The 15,930-nt window shown below is 42.0% G+C and overlaps 1 protein-coding gene across 7 annotated transcripts in view; it reads right to left on the bottom strand.

The window, feature by feature from the left end:
* Window positions 1-15,930, bottom strand: part of eepd1 (endonuclease/exonuclease/phosphatase family domain containing 1) — a 152,722-nt gene that overhangs the window by 111,650 nt on the left and 25,142 nt on the right. The window contains exon 1 of one of the 7 annotated variants that reach the window (XM_043719190.1): window positions 11,087-11,155. The exons of the other annotated variants lie outside the window; for them this stretch is intronic. The gene's annotated coding sequence lies outside the window, so the exon portion shown is untranslated. Of the gene's footprint in view, window positions 1-11,086; window positions 11,156-15,930 lie in introns of those variants that run through there. 7 annotated transcript variants of the gene reach the window in all.

Below are 15,930 nucleotides of genomic sequence, written 5' to 3'. Positions count from 1 at the left end.
CTAGATGTTTACTTCAGGTCAAGCAAAAGAGGTTGGATGACAGGGCAATTTTTTTCTGACCTTATAATTGATGTTTTTGAGGACGTTTTTATAAATTATTGCAGGAGAAAAGATTTGGATTTCATGATTCTCCTCATTGTGGACAATGCATCAAGTCATCCTCCCACCATTGGTAAGCTTTCTGAAAACATCAAAGTGCTACTTCTACCTCTGAACACAAACCCTCTCATTCAACCCATGACTATGGGACAATAGCAGCTTTTAAAAATTATTTAAGGGGTACATTCAGGAAGCTGGCCGTACGGAGGGGGATCATGAGGACAGTGCTCATCAATTTTGGAAGAGCTTTAACATTAAGAATGTTATTGATATCATTGTGGAGGCCTGGGGTGATGTCAGGAAGGACTGCTGCATAGAGTTTGGCAGAAGCTGCTCCCAGATTTTCTTCATGATTTTTAAAGGCATTGAACCATCAGAGGAGCTTCCAGCGATCAGACAACGTCGTGTTGCTCCTGAAAAACAAGTTAGATTTGAAGAAATAGAGATTGAAGATATTGAGGAGCTGCTCGAGTCCCGTTGTAAAAACCTCTCCACAGCTGATCTACAACAACATGCTGCTGTGAGGGAAGTTGAAGCTCAAGATGAAGATGAAGAACTCCAGGATGCAGCCCCATGAGAACTCTCCACTTCTCTTTTGTCTTCGGTCCTGAGGGAAGTTGAGAAAGAGTTGCAGCTGTTAGAAGGCAATGACTACAATGCAGAACGCAGCAGGATAGCAGTTCATGGCATTAAGTTGTATCTGAGACCCTATGAACAACTTCTTCATGAAAGAAGAAAGATGGCAAAGCAGCAAAAACTAGATGTCCTTTTTAATCCAACTCCCAAGAAACAATCTGAGGACAATGAACCACAGCCACCCACTTCTGGTCTAAATATTTTCTTTTGTCATAATCCTGCACCCAGAACTGCAGCTGAGAGTAATGATGATGCTGATGATGACCCTCAGCCCCTGTCTTAATACAGTACTGTTACTGAGCAAACTCAGAAACCCCTTAAAGTGTTAAAGTTATCGTATTGTTTCATTAAAATATATGGCTTTAACATTTACTTAGACTGAGCTATCATTTGTCTTAGACTAACTACTATTTTCGTTTCAATTTTTACTGATATTTTTGGTGGTTCGTCCCAATCCTGTTTTTCCCATAGGCCTCGTTATTTCTATTGCGCAATTTTCTATAACACGAGGTGAACGGAACGCAACTATCTCATTATAGCAGAACAGACTGTATGCATTCCAACCAAGTCCAAATGCTTGACAATGAACCATTAGCTAACATCTCAGACGCCTTCAAAGTACTACATTTATACACTGCTGTAAGCATTCAGAGCTAACAGTAACAATCCAATGTTATTGATTCCGGAATGTTAGTCACTACCTCAAGTTCCACTTTCTACAGTACAGTCATGGTTAGTTTGCTACAAAAAGCCAGGAATGCAAACAGAAGCGGGGGGAGAAAAAGTGAACAAACAGTATCACTGCACAATAAAGGATGTTCCTTGATCATTAAACATAATATCTTGCCAACAATAATAAGCCACCCAGAAGGCTAACCAGTTTTAAAGCTTCATAAAGCATTGCCTTAATTTTTTTTTAAACAGAGGTATTTCTCAATCACAAAAGTCTTAATTAGAATACAAACTGTATATTTTTCTTCTGAAAGGCATCTTGAGAATTGCTAAAGATATCTTCTTAATCAACTTGATCTCATTCCCACAGACACATTTACCCATGAAAGTATTGATAAAAGTAGACACCACACAGTCCTTGTGTAGACTGTCCTCTCCACACTTCACTTCAGCTGTGATGAAGAGTCATCGAGACTCGAAACATTAGCTTGCTCTCTCTCCATGGATGCTGTCTGACCCAGTGATTTCCAGCATTTTTTGTTTTCAGTACAGATAACAGCATCTGCAGTAATTTGCTCCTACTCTTGCTTACACTAAATCCTGTCTTCACATTGAGAATAACCTTACACATGTTGCTTGGCTCTACTACTGCATTGAATTGAATAGGTTTCGATGAGAACTAGCAACTCACGACTGGACATCTAAGAAGCACTGTGGGCCATAAGCAGCAGCAGAATTACATTCAACTGCATTAGATTAGATTAGATTACTTTACAGTGTGGAAACAGGCCCTTTGGCCCAACAAGTCCACACCGACCCGCCGAAGCGCACCCACCCAGACCCATTCCCCTACATTTACCCCTGCACCTAACACTACATGGCCAATTCACCTAACCTGCACATTTTTGGAGTGTGGGAGGAAACCGGAGCACCCGGAGGAAACCCACGCAGACGCGGGGAGAATGTGCAAACTCCAGTCAGTCGCCTGAGGCGGGAATTGAACCCGGGTCTCTGGCGCTGTGAGGCAGCAGTGCTAACCACTGTGCCACCGTGCCGCCCACATTGTAATGGTAAAGTGGGGGATGAGGTTGCATTCTGTAACCTCATCCCCCACTTTACCATTACAATGAAGCAAGGGGATCAACCTTGGATCAATGAAATATGCAGGAGGGCTTACAAGAACAGCACTAGACAGACACAAAAATGAGGTGTCAACCTGGTGAAGTTTTAACAGAAGACTACTTGCATACCTAAATAGAAGCTAAGTAATCTCACATGCAGCGGATCAAGTCAACACTCCAATTTTGCCACATCCAGTTGTGAATGAGGAACAAACAACAAACAAGAAGAGCAGGCTTCACATATATTTTCGTCCTCAGTGAGGAGATTCTAGCACATCAGCACAAGAGACAAGGATGAAACATTTGCAACAAGGAAGAAGTTCCAGGTGGATGACCCATCATGTCCTCCTCCTCCTCAGCATCACAGATGCCAGTCTCTAGCCAATTCCATTTATTCCACACGATATCAAGAAATGATGGAAAGCATTGGATACTTCAAAAGCTATAGGCCCTGACAACATTCATCAACAACTACAATAACAAGAATTGTATTCCAGAATTAGCCATGTGTACTAACAAAACTATTTCAGTACCATAGCAACACTATCATCTACCTGGCAATGTCAAAACTTGCCCAGATTTGTCTCTTCCATAAAAAAGTAAGACAAATCCAAACTGTCTAATCACTGCTCTATTGGTCTACTCTTGATTACTGGCAAAGTAAGGTGGTTGAAGGTGCAGTCAAGTAGTACTTGTATATCAATAAACAGCTTACTGTTCTTCAACGTAGGTTCCACCAGAGCCACTCAATGCCTGACCACATTTAACCTGGATCAAACATGAACAGAAGAACTCATGACTTGGAAGCCTTTGACATCAAGTCAGAATGTCATTAATTGTAGCACCATGGAATCCCACTAAAACTGGAGTCAGGAATCAAAAAGGGAAAAATCTCCACCGGTTGAAGGCATATCTAGCACTACAGGAAAACGTCCGTGATTGTTGGAGATTAATTGTCTCTGTCTCTGGTCATCATTGCAGGAATCCTTGGCCCAACTAATAATGTTTCCACTAGTGGTGAAATCTTGAAATGGGGACACAGTTACAGAATAAAGAGACACTCATTTAAAACTGAAAGGCAAGGGAATGTTTTTGCCTACAGCATACTGAATGTCTAGAATTCTCAACTCTCATGAGTTGTGATGATTAGATCAGTGAATGTATTTAAAGATAGAAAAGGATAGTTTTTAAAAAAATATCAGGGAATTGAAGGGTATGATATACTGGCACAAGTAGGTCTCGAGGCTTTCTGCAGATCAGCCACGATTTTATTGAATAGTTGGAGGCTTGAGGGACTGAATGACCTACTCCTGTTCCTATTTCTTATCTTCAAGCATTTTCAGAGGCTTCATCAATGATCTTCCCTCCATCAAAAACTCAGAATTATGGATTTTTGCTGGTGATTGCACCATGCTCAGCACCATTTGTACCTCCTCAGGTGCTGAAGTAGGTTATGTCCTTATGCTGGACCATAAGGATAGATGGCTTTCCATAGGATCCCACACTGGAGGTTAGTAAGCAAAGTTTGATGATATATGATTGGGGGTGAGAACTGGCTGACAGAAAAAGAGAGTCGGAATAAATGGGTCATTCTGTGGTTGGCAGGCTGTGCCTCATGGGGTACCATAAGGATCAATGCTTGGGCCACAGTTATTCACAATCTATATAAATGATTTGCAATATGGGGCCTAAATATAATGACTCCAAGTTTGTTGATGACACAAAACAAGAGGGTAATGTATGTTGCGAGGAGTACTCAAAGAAGCTTCAGGGGATTTAGACAGGTGAAGTGTGTAGGTAAGAACATGCAGATGAAGTATAATGCTGAAAAATGTAAACTTTTCCAAATTGGAAGTATCTCATAAATGGTAAGAGGTTGGGAAGTATTAATATCCAAAGGGACTTGGGTGTCCATGTTCAGAAGTCACTGAAAGCTAATATGCAAGTGCAGCAAGCAATGAGGAAAGTGAATGCTTTGTTGACCTTCATTACAAGAATATCTGAGTATAGGAGTGAAGAAATCTCTATGTAATGGTACAGAGCCTTGGTAAGACTGCACTTGGAGAACTGTATACAGTTTTCATCTTTTTACATAATGAAGGTTTACTAGACCAAGCCCTGGAATAGTGGCATTAACCAATGAGGAGAATGCAAGATGACTGGGTTTATATTCTGAAGAATTTAGAAGGATGACGAGTCATTTTCTGCTGTCATCTTATTGAAGAATACAAATTCTTACTGGCTTGACAGAGTAGATGCAGAAAAGATATGGCTTTAGAACAAGAGATTCAGAAAACCAGGGAGGTAATTTACAATGAGATGGGGAGAAGTTTTTTTTTCCACTCACAGTATGGGTAACTCTTTACAATTCCTAACCCCGGAGGGCTGTGGAGGCTAGTCAAGAAGTATATTTGCTAGATATTACGGAAACTAAATCATATGGAGAGAGATCAGTGTGATCTAATGGAACAACAGAGCAGGCTTGAGGTGCCAAATGGTCTACTCCTGCTATGAATCTCCCAATAGCACCATGCTGAGGGTTACCAATGACTGGAAACATTACTACATAGAAGGGCCTTATGAATGCCGTTTATGTAAGAGAAGATATACGATTGGTAATACAGTGATAAGTAACTCATTCCTCATTTCCACATCCTGTCTCACCATCTAAAAGGCACAGGTCAGAAGAATGATGGAGTATGGTGATGCTTGGATATCTAGCAGCACTCAGGAAACTCAATGGCATTCAGTACAAAAAAGCTCACTTGATTGGTACCCCTCTCACCACTTTCTTCATTTTCTCTCTCCTCTACTGATGCAAAGTGGCACCAGTGTGTACCACCTAGAAAATGCAGTGCAGCAACTCACCAAGGCTCCTCTGACAACAGCTACCAAAAACACAATCACTACCACATAGAAGGGCCAGTGTAGAAGAAGCTTGGCAATTCCAGAACGTGCAAGCCCCCTCCAAGCCACTCATTATCCTGACTATTATATCATCATTCCTTCAGTGTTTCTGGGTCAACATCCTGGAACTCCCTTGCTAATATCTCTGCTTGTCCCCTACACCAAGGACTGCAGAGGTTTGAGAAAGCAGCTTATCATCACCTTCTCAAAAAGGTAATTAGGGTGGACAATAAATACTAGCAATACACATATGCCATGGAAAGAATAAAAATTAATAAGACAGTGGAAACAATATGCCTTGCTTAACTGGCGATTGGTGGTGATGAACCTAGACAGACTGAAAGTAAAGAAAGAGAATTTAAGGAAGAGGTGTGAAGGAAGGGCAACTGCAATGATGAATATTCATGCTGACAAACCAACAGACATTGCAGCAGAGAGTGGAAGGGTGTGAGTTTATATCCTGTTCTTGCATCCTGCCAAGTTTAAAATAGTAACTGCATTGCTATAGTGATATCCATAACAGAAAATATTACTCTACGCAGAGTGGTGTACCTTTCTCCGCCAATCTATGACTCCCCCTACTGGGGCATAAAACAGCTGCCTATCCTGATGCCCTACTCTACCTCCAGTCATCATCCAGGCTCACAATTGTAGACTGATGGCCACCTAAGGATAATGGTGAGAATGTGCACTTTGAAGAAACTTTTGACTACAATGTGAATCATCATCACACTTCCTTTCATCTGTCCTGGCTAATCGTAAGCAACTCTAACAATAAATTCAAGCAGAAGAACAAGGAACCGTAGAAACAATCACAAGAGCTCACCTGATTTGGGCAACACTTTGTTTTGTACAAAACACTGATGATCGTGCCAAATCTGTGTTTGAACTGCAACGCAAATTTAGCAAATGCAAACTATGGATGCACATGATGGAATAATTTGCAGCTCCTTTATGTTTGTGAATACAATTAATTCTAATGTGCATAAACAAAAAATGAAGAACATAATGGTATTGTAGTAAAGACACTGTTTAGTAATTGAGAAGCTATAGTTCTCCAGACATGGGTTCAAATTTAAAATTCATTAACAAAAATATGCAACATAAACCTAGTCTCAGAAAAGGTGACCATGAAATTCTCATCTATTGCTCTAAAAATCCATCTGGTTCACTAATGCTCTTTACAGTTTAAGAAAATCTGCTATTCTTCCCCTACCTGGCTTATTTGTGACTCTAAACCCACTGCAATATTGATGACTTTTAACTGCTGTTTGAAATGGCCAAGCAAGCCATTCAGTTCAGGCGCTGTTAATAAACACTGACCTTGCCAGTGTCACCCAGACTCCATGAAAGAATACATTTAAAATGAAACAAATACAAGGTATCTGAAATAAAACCAGAAAATGCTGTAAATCAATGGGTCAGACAGATTCTGTGGGAAACAGAATTAGCATTTCAGTTCATGTCCTTTCATCAGAACTGGACGGAGGTGGTATCTATTGCATTTACAACTGAGAATCTGATCACCTTTCAACTTGATATTCAGGTTTTTTCTGGGGGTGGGATCAGGGAGAAGGGGAGAAATATCCATGCAGACTAAAAGTGGCAAAAGTTCACTGATGATCTAAACTACTAAGCTAAAGGTCTAAAGTTGTGGGTTAGTCTTGCAACTGGCATCTACACTGTTGATTTCTTCAGCATCAAGTGAAAATCTCATCAGACTACCTCTGCAACTTCCCCCACCCTTCAATGGTCAGGTCTCTGCACTTCTCCAAATCTGGTCTTTTGCATGTTGCCATATTCCATCACCTACTGTTAACAGCTAAGCTTTCAGCTATCTAGGCCTTGACAGCTGGTAGTCCCTCAGCTAAGACACTCCTTTGAGACACTGCTTGTAACTGCTCTCTTTGACCAAGATTTTGGCATCCAACTTTACAGTGCCATTTTAGCATAGTCTTAAAAGGGACTACATATATTTAATTGAATCTACCACACTGAATCGGGCCATTCTAATTAAATGATCAATGTTAGTGGATGTGCTCCGCATAGTCTCGTCATTTAATCTTATCAGTATCTCCTTCTATTCCTTTCTGCTTATTTTTTCAACCTTCCAATTCTCTCAGAATATTGACTATAAGACACGTCACTCTCATGTTCCAGATGAGCACATTTCACTGGATAACAGGTTTGGTTGAGTCACACCAAAATTATTTGACTTGTTTCTCCACATTGCAGCAGCCACCAGTCTCCCTAGCCCAGTCTGTTGTTAGACTGGTTTCCATACATTTGGATTGATGACATTTGTTTGGTTTTTGGCTCATCTTATCTCAGATAACTTATGAGGAGGTGCTTTCCCTTCATGCAATAAGAATTCTGTGCCCTCAAGACTTGCTCAGAGGGTTTCCACCTGGACTAATCACAGGAGTAATTCATGAAACAGAAACTGTGCAATATAGTTTGCATGGCTCGTAGGCAGAGCCATCTAGTGATTAGCGCACAATATTTCTACCTTTCTATAGCTGGAGCTAAATATATATTAATTTGCTGAGAAAATCTAATGTCAAACATTTTTAATTGAAATCCAGACTAATATTGCTTATCCACGTGCAGAACAGTCTTTTGAGATGACACAAGGAATGCCAAATCAATTCTGGTTTATCTCAGTAGTAGTGAGTTCTTCCAGATATTGCATGTGGTACTAGAAAGTGGCCAGAATGGGATGAGAGGGGTGCCACAGACACAGGGAAGGTAGTTGATGATACAGGTTTGGTAAAATGCAGCGAGAAAATACACTAAGCCTCACAGAGAGAAGTACCTCCATGAAACTTGACACAGACGAAAAAAGTAAGATTTAGTCCATTTCTCTCCATCTGCCTTTCAACTCAGTGAGCACCAATTAAGTCAGAAGTATTTTTGCTTTAATGTTGTACTCACTACAGAGGTGAAAGATCAATAAGGAGCATGGTGCTGCTACCCAGCACTAAGTCAGAACATCCTTGCCTACAAAGAGGATTTCAACAGATGAGTGGGTGTGAACCATGAGGCAAGGTTCCCCTGCCTGAGGTGTAGTGGCCTGGAAATGATAAATGAACAGATACACAGAACTTTGCTGCTACCATGATCTTTATATAACTAATACCTTCTTTCAGAACAAACAACTCAAGATGTCCTGGAGATGATTAAGATCAGGGCATTGATATCAGCTAGATCTGATCATTGCCAGAAATGACTCTCTGAAATAGCTTCTCAACACATGCAGCACTGATGGTGATTCAATCACTCCACTATGTGCAGTACGATGAAGATCCAACCATTTTTCATTCAAAGCACACACGCCATCCTCATGTTAATGTCAGCCTTTGCAAGGGAGCGTTAATCCAGACTGCAGTTTATTAGCTGCAGAGCACATGATTTCTGGAGAGCTGTAAATAAATTAAAGTTCACCCTTTCACAACAAGTAATGCAAGCCACCAATTACATCAGACCACAAAATCAATGTTTTTAAACTTTTCACATACAAGAAATAAGAACAAAATTAGAAATTTGTTGAACTTGTTAAAGTCTAATGTATCAAGACTTGAAAGTAATCATTTCACTGACACTGCAACCTGGAATGGTCAGGAGATTAACTGCTGACAAATATAACAAACTGGTTTTTACATGATGCAACATACCATTCAAGTCATCAAACATCTGTTACTTCTGCAAGTCATCTGTATTTCCTTCTGATCCAAACATAAAAACACAGGCACTCAGGCAAAAGGAATATATCACATCTCTTAATCATCAACAAATCCATACAATATACTTTCCTTGACTAAACCCAAAGTCATTGTAGAAAACTCAAAAAATGTGCTGTACATCAAAAACTGGCACCGCCTAAATCTCTTTTATAATAGAAAGATGAATAAATACATGGGCATTTCATTGAATTCAATATTCCTAGCAGTATTTTGTATCAAAGTAACACTGTCAAACAAAAGAAAAAATAATTTTTACAAGATCATTCTACAATACTGACTGGATACATCATTTCCTCCAAATCATTATCTAGAATTTTATTTATAATTATTAATTTGTAAACTGTTTATTCCCTTTACCCCTGGCACCAACAAACTTCAAAAGGTCCAATGGGAGAAATCTTATGGGGGGTCTGAGCAATATGGCAGATGGTGAGATATGTGGCAGAATTAGACAAGTGTAGCGTGGCCCATCTCATTATCAGGAGCAACTTTTCCATCTCTTCTGCTTTTTATAAGCAACGTAGCAAGATTCTCGCTCGATAGCTGTAAGCTCCCAATTGACAATCATTAATGATTGTTAAACATCTTCTTGAATCCCAAAGTTCCTCATTAATAATCAATCTCCCATCTTACCAAGCTCAGCAAACAAGGAAACCAAAAGCAAGACCCGGGTGGATTCAGCTCGCCACTTGTCCGAATGACCTCCATGTTGGAAACTGGGCCCAATATCTCAGGACATGCTCCATGGGCACCAGCCACCTACACCCCATGTCTTTGGCCATTGGTGCACATATATCAGATTCCAACATGGCATATCTGCGATCTAATTACAGGACACTTCAGCTCTTCAATACTGTACCTCAGGGGGCAATGCCAATTATCATTCCAATGCTATAGCAAGGACACAGTGTGTCAGGGACACTCGCCCAGCTTATAGTCAGGACCAGGCTGTATCTCTGGGCTCTTCACTTACCGTCACTCACTACTCAGATGCTCACAACATCCTTGCCTTACTCTCAGCCAAAGAGACCAGGTTCATATTACTGCTGTCCTGCTGTGCCATTTAGAATCATAGAATCCCCAGTGTGGAAAGCAGCCATTTGGCCCATTGAGTCTGCACTGACTTTCTGAAAAGCATACCACCCAAAATGTCCCCTATTTTATCCCTGTAACCTCACATTTACCATGGCTAACCCACTTAGCCTAGGCATCCCTAGACAAGATGGACAACTTAGCATGGCCAACTATCTAACCTGCACAACTCTGGATTGTGGGAGGACCTGGAAGAAACGCGCACAGACGGGGAGAGAATGTGCAAGTTTCACACAATCAGTCACCTAAGGCTGGAATCGAACATGGGTCCCTGGTGCTGTGAGGCATCAGTGCAAATCACTGAGCCACCATACCACCATTTTGTGCAGGCACAAAGCTAGGAAACTTGACATATTATCAGGAGGCAACAGTCAAGTCAAGGGGGATAGCTATCATTCAATAGATCCTAGCACTGTAAGGTAAAGGCAACCTCTGATACCAGTCTGTGCCCTGCTCGCAATGGTCTGAGTCAGGAACCTCTGCTAAGTGGTCAGGAGTTGAATGACAGGCACGTTCTTGACTCTTTCTATCTATTCATGAGCAGCTTCATTATGCACTGTGAGAGAAGCCAGTATAACAAGAGATGGAAGCATGTGTCCCAGCTATTACTGTTGCTGCACTTGAAGAAAGGTCCTAAATAAGGGAGGAGGCAGCACAGCAGGTTTACAGGGTTAGTGCTGTTGGAGGCACGTGACAGTGAGTGAGGAAGGGATTGCAGGCATGAATGAAAGTGACACAGCATGAGCCTTTGTAGGAGGTGGGAACAGTAGCAGAGGTAGAGTGAGCATGAGGTGTCAGAGAGAAGATGGAACTTACCCTGGCATAATACAGAAGGTCATTGATATTCATCCTACAGTGTTGTGTATTCCTCCAGATAGCTGAGAGGGCTTTAACCTGGGGGAAAACTTAGACAAAGATGATTTGGTTTGTCCTTTGGGAATCAGCAAACTCCGGCAAACTTTTAACACTGTTTAAATATTTGAGTTTTGAAACAGTCATAAAATGTTTCTCAATATTACAATTTACACGTATGAAAGAAAACACCTCTTGTTGAGTTCAAAATTGCCTTTAATGAATGTGTCTTCAGCTCATGTCATCACTGGGAATGTGGCTCCATTAACAATGGGCCATACACAAATATGATCTTGCTTGTCCTGACACTAGGTCCTAGAACTGGAAGTTCCTATTGCAGGTTATAGACATGGTACAGCTTTTACATGCACGGTTAGGGGATGTTGTTAACAGGAAAATCCAGGCAATTATTCATTGTATCTCATTGCTACATTTTAGTGATCTGTGTTCTTAGCCCCAAAATCTCTTTAAACTTTTACACCTAGCCTTTATCAGTTAAACTATACTCAGGTCTAAATCTGAAGGTTCATATTGGACTTGAAATGTTAACTCATTTTCTCTTTCCATAGATGCTGCCAGTCCTGCTGAGTTTCTTCAGCACTTTCTGTTTTTATACTCAGCTCTAACCTTTATTTGGTTCAAAATCTTATACTAAGCTGCAGAAAATTCCTTCTTGATAAGGGAGATTAAGGTGAAGGAACCCTAAGAGGCAGTGATCATAATATGATTGAATTTACTTATAATTTGACAGGGAGAAGGTGGAATCAGATGTAACAGTGTTACAGTTGAATAAAAGCAACTACAGAGACATGAGGGAGGAGCTGACCAGGATTAACTGGGAGAGGAGCCTAGCAGGAAAGACAGCGGAACAGCAATGGCAGAAGTTTCTGGAAGTAACTCGGGAGACACAGCAAAAATTCATCCCGAGGAAAAAGCAGCATACTAAAGTGAGGATGAGGCAACAATGGCTTACGAGGGAAGTCAGGGATAGCACAAAAGCAAAAGAGAAAGTATATAATGTGGCAAAGGGCAGTGAGAGGCTAGAGGATTGGGAAGCTTACAAAAACCAACAAAGGTCAACTAGAAAAGAAATAAAGAGAGAGAAGATCAAATATGAAAGTAAGCTATCCAGTAATATAAAAGAAGATTGCAAGAGTTTCTTTGGATACACAAAGGGCAAAAAAAGAGGTAAACATGCACATTGGGCCGCTGGGAAATGACACTGGAGAAGTAATAATGGGGAATAAAGAAATGGCTGAGGAACTGAATAATTACTTTGCATCAGTCTTCATGGTGGAAGGCACAAGTAATATTCCAAAAATTCAAGAGAGTCAGGGTGCAAAAGGGGGTACAGTGGCCATCACCAAAGAGAAGGTGTGAGAGAACTGGAAGGTATGAAGTTGGATAAATCACCTGGACAAGGTGCCACACAGGATGCTGCTGAGCAAGGTAAAGGCCCATGGTGTTAGAGGCAAGGTGCTAGCATGGATAGAAGATTCGCTGTCTGGCAGAAAGCAGAGAGTGGGGATAAAATTGTTCACTTCAGGGTGGCAGCTGGTGACCAGTGGTGTTCCACAACAGTCAGAGTTTGGTCCACAACGTTTCACTTCATACATTAATAATCTAAACAAAGGAACTGAGGGAATTCTGGCTAAGTTTGCCCATGATACAAAGAAGGACAGGAAATGTTGAGGTGGTGGGAGGCTGCTGAAGGATTTTGAAAGGTTCGAACCATGTGCAAATAAGTGGCAGATGGAATATAATGTGGGAAAGTGTAAGGTCATGTACTTTGATAGGAAGAAGAGAGGCATGGACTATTTTCTAAATGGGGAGAAAATTCAGAAATCTGAAGTTCAAAAGGACCTGGGAGTCCTTGTCCAGGATTTTCTTAAGATGAACTTACAGGTTGAGTCAGTAGTTAGGAAGGCAAATACAGTGTTGGCATTTATTTCGAAAGGACTAAAATATAAAAGCAGGGATGTACTTCTGAAGCTTTATAAAGTTCTGGCCAGACCACATTTACAGTACTGTTAGCGATTTTGAGCCCCATACCTCAGGTGAAGAGATGAGTGGATAGGTGGATATGGAGCCCAGTGAGACATATGAAAGGGAATGGCTGATAGGGGGTTTATTGACATCAAGCCAGGATAGAAGAGAAGCTGGGTAAGTGCGAACGAGAGCCAAGAGTTGGACAGAAATAGTAGGCTTGCTGAAAACAACCCATAAAAGGACAGGATCAGGACATAGGGTTGGGTAAAAAGCATGGATGGATGGAAGGAATCAGGCTTTAAAATTGTTGAACTCTATGTTGAGCCCTAAAGGTTGTCGGTCCCCAAGGGAAAGATGAGATGCTGTTCTTTGAGCTTGCACTGAGGCTCACTGGAACACTGCAGCAGGTCTACAACTTAAACATTGGCATGGGAACAGAGGTTTGCTGAAGTGATAAGCAACTGGAAGCTTGAGGGCATTTTTAAGGAGAGAACATGGACTTTCTGCAAAGCGGTCTGCGTTTCATCTCCCCAAAGTAAAGAGGGCCTCATTGTGAGCAGTCAATACAGAAGGCTGGCTTGAGCAAAGTACAGATAAATCACTGTTTCCCATGAAAGGTCTGTTTAGAGCCTTGAATAGTGAGGAGGGAGGAAATAAATGGGCGGGTGTTACACCTTCTGCAACAGCATGGGAAGAATCTGTGATGGTGTGGGGAGGTGGTGGGAGTGAAGGAGGGGTAGACCAGGGTGCCCCAGAGGGAAGGCCCCTATGGAATGCTGACAAGGGAATGGATGAGAATATATGTTGTCATGGGATTCTGCTGGGGATGGCGGAAATGGTGGCTAGCAATCCTTTGGATGCGAAGGTTGGTGGGGTAGTAAGTGAGGACTAGAGGGACCCAATCATTGTTGTAGGAGGGAAGGGCTGAAGTCTGAAGCACAAAGGTCAACCCCAGTGGTGGAGAATCCTTAGTTGAGGAAAGAAATGGTCATTTCTGAGGTGCCCTGCAGAAGGTGGCATCATCAGAACAGATGTGATGGAGAGGGAGAAACTAGGAGAATGGAATGGAGTGCTTTACAGGAAGCATGGTGTGAGGAAATGTAGTCCAGTTATCCGTGGGAGTTGGTGGATTTGTATTAGATATTGATAGCCTGCCCAGATGTCAAGGAAGGAAAGGGAGGAGTCAAAGATGCACCATGAGAAGGTGAGGGCAGGATGCAAGTTGGCAGAAAAATTAACAAGATCAGATCCGAGCTCTGCACTCCTGCCACTTCCAGTCGTGAGTGGTGATGAGCAATTAAATAACTCACTGCAGGAGGAGGCGCTACTTATTGTGTTTCTTCAATGATAGAGGGAACCCAGCACATCAAAAGACAAAGTTAATCATTTTTGACCAGAAGTGCTGAGTGGATGATTTCTCTCAGCCTCCTCTAATGGTCCCCAGCATCACAGATGCCACTCTTTAGCCAATTCAATTCATTCCACATGATATTCAAGAAATGGCTTAAATAGCACCCTGAGACCAGCTATGCTTTTAATAACCAGCCATGCATCCCTAGCCAAGCTGTTTCAGTACAGTTGCAACACTGGCAACAATGTGCCAATACAGAAAATTGTTCAGTTATGTCCTGTCCAGGATAAATTCGACATGGCCAATTATATCCAAACAGTTATGTTCAATAGCAAAGTGATGAAGGCTGTTGTTGAAAGTGTTTTAAACCAACACGTGCTCAACAATAGCCTGCTCACAGATGTTCAGTTTGGGTTCCATCAGACCCACTCAGCTCTGAAACTCATTAAAGCCTTGGTCCAAACCTGGTCAAAAGAGAGTAACCATTTTTGACATCAAGGCTGCAATTGGCCAAGTGTGGCATCAAGGAGTTCTAGCAAAACTGGAGTAGCCAATCAGGAGGCTGGGAGAACACAGCAAGCCAGGCAGCAACAAGAGGCTGGGAGAACACAGCAAGCCAGGCAACATCATGAGGTGGAGAAGTTGGCAATTCAGGTGTAGCTCTTCTTCAGGACTGGCGGAGGGAGGTTATTTGAAATTGGAGAACTCAATGTTGAGTCCTCCGGGCTGTAGGCTGCCCAGGTGGAAGATGAGGTGCTGTTCCTTCAATTTGCGGTTTGGTTCGCTGTGGCAATGGAGGAAGCCAAAGATGGTCATGTTGGAAAGAGAGTGGGAACGGGAATTAAAATGAGCAGTGACTGGGAGGTCCGGCCAGCCCCTGGATTTGGAGGAAAAATGGGAGGAGTTAAAGGAAAAGTTATTAAAGGTGAGGACCAGTTCGTGAGACAGAGGAGGGTATTAGTGGAGGGGGACTGGTTGGGTCTGGTGCAGAGGAAGAAACTGAGGACCTGGAGGCCATCCTTGTGGGGTTATGGATGTGTATAAGGACTGCATGTCCACAGTGAAGATGAAGCGCTAGGGGTAGGGGAACTGCAAGTTACTGAAGAGATGGAGGACGTGGTTGGTGTCGCGGATGTGGGTGGGAAGTGTCTGAACCAAGGGGGAGAGGATGGAGTCGAAGTAGGATGAGATCTGTTCGGCAGTTCAAAGGGTTACACCCGAAACTTCGACTTCTCCACCTCCTGATACTGCCTGGCTTGCTGTGTTCTTCCAGTCTCCTGCTTGTCTACCTTGGATTCCAGTATCTGCAGTTTTTTTTGTTTCTAGCAATACTGGAGGCAATGGGAATCAGTGGAAAACCTCTCTAATGTTTGGAATCATACCTTCCATATAGAAAGATGGTCGCGATTGTTGGAGGTCAATTACCTCAGCTCCCGGACATCTCTACAAGAGTTCCTCAAGGCTGTGT

This window comes from Chiloscyllium plagiosum, chromosome 29, assembly GCF_004010195.1.
Source record: "Chiloscyllium plagiosum isolate BGI_BamShark_2017 chromosome 29, ASM401019v2, whole genome shotgun sequence".
Taxonomy (NCBI): Eukaryota; Metazoa; Chordata; class Chondrichthyes; order Orectolobiformes; family Hemiscylliidae; genus Chiloscyllium; species Chiloscyllium plagiosum.
Note: the sequence above shows the minus strand (reverse complement) of the source record. Positions and strands in the feature narration are given on the sequence as shown.